Below are 5,773 nucleotides of genomic sequence, written 5' to 3' on the forward strand. Positions count from 1 at the left end.
AATCAACAGTTCCAAAAAGTGTGGATGGTCCTACACGAGCCTTTACCACTTAAATCAAGTCATTTGTGTGGGTTTCTGACAGCTTATCGTAATTTCATTATTAAAACCTCACACTGTCCTGCAAGAAGTCCACTGGCGATGGAATGAAAGCGACGGGGACAGGTAAGTAAGACTGAGAAGTCATCAGCCGGATCTCTGCACAGTGGCGGCTGATGGTAGATGGCCGTTCTAGCACAAACCTGTGAGCAATTGTGCTGTTCGTGTCCTCCATCAGGGACAAAGCAGCCCTATTTAGGGATAGCACTGTTTTCCCGGTGGAGGGAAGGGAGCGATAAAAGGAGCCCTAAAAAATTGCTTGCTCACCACTTAACTTGGCAGCCCGCTGCAGCTGTCTGGTTATCCAGTTGCGCAGTCAGAACAATAGAATACGACAAAAAACCTCAACAAAGAATCTCTCAATAGGGTGTTGGAATGTCCGTACCCTCCAGGATAATGATGCTGCACCCGAGCGCAAGACAGCCTTTGTTTCTCTTGAGTTACAGAGGTATGATGTTAACATCGCTGTCTTATGTGAAACTCGCTTGCCTGGCTATTCTCAACTTTGAGAGGAAAAGGGTGGATATGACTTGTTTTGGTCAGGAAAGGCAGAAAATGAACCCCGCCAACCAGGCGTTGGTTTTGCCATTAAGTCCAAGATGGAAACGTCCTTATCGCCTTTGCCTAAAGGCGTATCTGATCGTATGGCAACTCTTTCCCTAGAGTTAGAAGGAAACACCAGGGTGACGCTAGTTAGTTGTTACGCCCCAACGTTAGCCAGTTCAGATCAAGAGAAGGATGACTTCTACGATACCCTCCGTGATGTCCTCTCCAGAGTTCGACACCATGATAAACTCGTTCTTGCTGGCGATTTCAATGCTCGTGTTGGTAGTGACCATCTGTCGTGGACCGGTGTACTTGGTAAGCATGGCATAGGCAAGGTAAATGCAAATATTTTACTTCTTACAATCTGTAGGGAGTTTGACCTCTGTATTACTAATACCATATTCCAACAACCTGAGCATCGGAGGACGACATGGATGCATCCTCGTTCAAAGGACTGGCATCTTATTGACTTCGTCATAACAAAGCGGAAGCACATGAGTGACTTCAAAACCACTCGCTCTTTCCACACTTCTTGCTATCTTTCGGATCACGCCCTTCTCAGAAGTAAACTGTCGTTGCATGTGCGAAGGCACAGAGTTACAAGATCAACAGTCCCAAAACGCATTGATGTGCGGCCTCTTAAATCCAGGGAAAAGAGACCTGAGCTCTCCAATAAGCTTGATGAAAACCTTGACGGTGTTGATGTAACTGATGATGTTGAATCTTCTTGGAAAGCATTGCGAGAAGCAAATCAAGCTGTAGCAGTAGAAGTCCTTAGAATACCGAAAAGGAAACACCAGGATTGGTTTGACGAAAGTGACGATGAAGTTAAAGCACTGATTAACCAAATGCACTCATCTCACAAATGTTGGATTGAGAACAAAAACTCAACAGTAAAGCACACGGCCTACAAAAAGTGTAATGGTAAGGTACAACGAGCTCTCCGAGCTATGAAAGAAAATTGGTGGTACAATAAGGCAATTGCACTGCGGGGAGCTGCTGACAGCAAGAACACGAAAGCCTTCTATGATGGTCTGAAAGAGGTATTTGGTCCTCAGAAAAGTGGTGCTTCCCCATTAAGCACAGCCGATGGAGAGGCATTGCTGACTGATAAATCAGACATACTCAATCGTTGGAAGGAGCACTTTGAAACTGTCTTAAACACCTCATCTTTCATTGACAGCGATGTCGTGTCCTCTATTCCTCAGAATCCAGATATTCCAGAATTGTCATTGGAACCTGCTTATCAGGAGGTATGGGAATCCATCAAAACAAATTGCTTCTGGCAAGTCCCCATCATCAAAGGATCCAATTCCGCCTGAAGTGTACAAGCATGGTGGGCATGTGCTGGTAAAAAAAGCTCCATGCTCTCTTTGTAAAGATATGAAAAGCAGACCGAGTTCCACAGGACTACAAAGATGCCTGCATCAAACATCTCTACAAAAATAAGGGAGTCAAGAATGTCTGTGACAACCATCGGGGGATATCTTTGCTTTCAATTGCAGGAAAGATTCTGGCGAGGCTCATTCTAAACGGAATCATAAATCGTCTCGTTGATAAGGTGTATCCAGAGTCCCAGTGTGGGTTTCGGTCGGGTCGCGGCACCATTGACATGATATTTTCCTTACGTCAGGTGGCAGAAAAGGTCCGTGAGAAAAATCAGGAATTGTATATGGTGTTTGTTGACCTGACGAAAGCTTTCGACACTGTGAATCGCGATGCTCTTTGGCAAGTTTTAAGAAGGCTTGGTATTCCAGAAAACATGCTGAACGTGATCATTTCCTTTCACGAGGGGATGAAGGCCAATGTTGTCTCAGATGGTATGATGTCTGATCCATTTGATGTTACGAATGGGACCAAACAGGGATGTGTAATGACGCCAGTCCTCTTTGCGCTCTTCTTTTCACTAATGCTGAAACATGCATTTGATGATTTGGACATTGGTGTCAAGTTTCAATTTCGGTCATCCGATGGCTTATTTAACCATCAACGGTTTAAGGCCAAGACTCTTCTTCGCACCGAAATTATTCGCGACTTGCTCTTCGCTGACGATGCCGCACTGGTAGCCACATCCTTTGAAGAAGCCCAGGTTCTTCTTGATCGATTTTCAGCCGCGTGCAAGGCCTTTGGCCTGACAATTAGCATAAGGAAGACTGAGGTAGTGCATCAGTCACACCCTACTCCAAAACAAGTTGAAGGCGTAAAGCAAAATCCACCAGAGTATAGATTTCCTGCGCGCAAGCTGAAAGTCGACGGTCATGATATCAATTATGTCAAGTCCTTTCCTTACCTTGGTAGCAAGGTGAACCAGGGTGGTTCTCTTGATGATGAAATTGTCAACAGGATTGCTAAGGCCACTTCTGCCTTTAGAAATCTTCGCCATCGCTTGTGGAACGAAAGGGGTATTCGACTAGACACAAAAATCCTTGTCTACCGTGCTGTTGTTCTTTCCATTCTTCTTTATGGATCTGAGTAATGGACCCCATACAGACATCACATTAATCAGCTAGACGTTTTCCACAAAAGCTGTCTACGCTCCATATGTGGTCTTAGCCTCCGCGAAAAGGTATCAAATGCCGAATTATTCACAAAATGCAAAATATCTGGCAATGAATCATTCTTTATTCAATCGCAATTGCGGTGGGCTGGTCATATATTGAGGATGCCCGATGACAGAATTCCAAAAATTGCGATGTACAGTCAATTTGGGGGTGGTAAAAGAATTGTCGGACGTCCTTGGCTTAGGTACAACGACAAGTTGTAAGAGTAACTTGTCTGCAGTGAACATACCATAAATGAGTCTTGAAGATGAGGTGAATGACCGAAAAGGATGGAGATCAAGGTGTTTTGAAGGTCTCCAGAGGTTTCAATCTGAAAGCTTAAGGCAACTGAAAGAAAACAGAATAAGAGCAAAACGACTAGCAGCCGCACCAATATCTGCAGCGTTAAATCCACATTCATGTTCTATTTGTGGCCTTGTTTGAAGACCCTTGATGGACTAAAAAGTCATCAGAGGTAAAAGCATAAATGAGTTTTAGAAATATGGGTTGTCCGAACCTTATACGTCGAAATCGACGGAAGAGTCCATTACATAACATATATATATATATATATATATATATATATATATATATATATATATATATATATATGTATATTTATATATATACATATATTTATATATATATATTTATGTATATATATATTTATATATATATATTTATGTATGTATATTTACGTATATATATATTTATATGTATATATTTATATATATATATTTATATATATATTTATATATGTATTTATATATATATTTATATATATGTTGATGTATATATTTATATATTTTTATATATATATATATTTATATATTTATATATATTTATACATATATATATTTATATATATATATTTATATATATATACTAATATATATATTTATATATATATTTATATATATATTTATACGTATATTTATATATATTTATGTATATACTTATATATATATATATATATTTATATATTTATATATATATTTATATATGTATATTTATATACATATATTTATATATATGTATTTATATATATATATATATATATATATATATATATATTTATAAATATATATATTGATATATATTTTATATATATGTATTTATTTATATTTTATATATTTATATATATATTTGTATATAGTTATATATATATATTTATATATTTATAGATATATATTTATATCTTTTCATATATTTATATATATTTATTTATATATATATATATTTATATATGTATTTATATATTTATATATATATTTATATATATTTATATATTTATATATATTATATATATTATATATATATATTTATATATATATATATATATTTATATATATTTAAATATATTTAAATATATTTATATATATAATTATGTATATATATATATATATATATATATATATATATATATATATACTAGCAAAAGTACCCGGCGTTGACTGGGTTCAAAAACAGCATACAGAAAATAAACTCTGATTTATGAAAGTATGATAGGTTATGAAAAGGAAGGGTTGTAAAGAGATAACTTCGAATTGACTGAGTTCAAACCAAAGCAAAACATGATGAAAGTAAAAATAAAATAGATAAACCCCATAATTTATTATACCATACCTGTTCACACTGAAACACTTATCACAATATTCTGTGAATCTATATCAAAAAACCTTATTAAACTTTGTGGCATATTTCCATTCTATGGAGGTCAGGCGCGAACGAACATCCCATAATTTTATTATACCATATTTCTTCAAACTGAAACATAATTACCAAAGTATACTTATGCAGATAGATATGAAACGTCTTTATAAAAGTTTGTGCCTATTTCCATTCTATAGAGACCAGGAGCGAACGCAGACCCCCCAATTTTATTATTCCATCCCTATTTAAGTTAAAACATACTTATCAAAGTATTCTTATGTACATCAATATCAAAACCACTTGTTAACTTTTTTTTTATTTTTAAAATTTTCGTTTTCATACTTTGTGGACCAGCTGCGTACATATGCCCCACAATTTTAATGAATCATCATTATGCCAGATCAAACATACCCATTCCTGTGGCGCGGTACATCTTCTATCATTATATGTGATAAGTTTTCTATAATAGTCAACAATATAGGAGACCAGACACCCCCACAGGCATCAGCTTTATATTATACTAGCAGAAGTACCCGTCGTTGACTGAGTTCAAAAACAGCCTACAGAAAATGGACTGTGATTGATGAAAGTATGATAGGTTATGAAAAGGAGGGGGTTGTAAAGAGATAGGTGTTGGTACTCAAACATTTTTACCTAAACAAAACATGATGAAAGTAAAGATAATTTTCGCGAAAATATATTTGTTTATATCAACTTTGTTTCAATTCCTAGCCAAGAGTGACTAACAAAATGATGTTTCCTTACGAAGAGAAAATGTTTATATATATAATAATATAAATATACAAGAAATAAATGTAAACATATTCAATAAAAGATACTTTTATGATAGAAAAGTTAATTGGTTTGTATTTTTAAGTAGTTTGTAAAAAAAGTTTTTTTTAATTCACGAACCGCTTTAAAAAAATCAAAATGGAAGC

This window comes from Euprymna scolopes, chromosome 34 (assembly GCF_053919585.1).
Source record: "Euprymna scolopes isolate OS-2025 chromosome 34, ASM5391958v1, whole genome shotgun sequence".
Lineage (NCBI taxonomy): Eukaryota > Metazoa > Mollusca > Cephalopoda > Sepiida > Sepiolidae > Euprymna > Euprymna scolopes.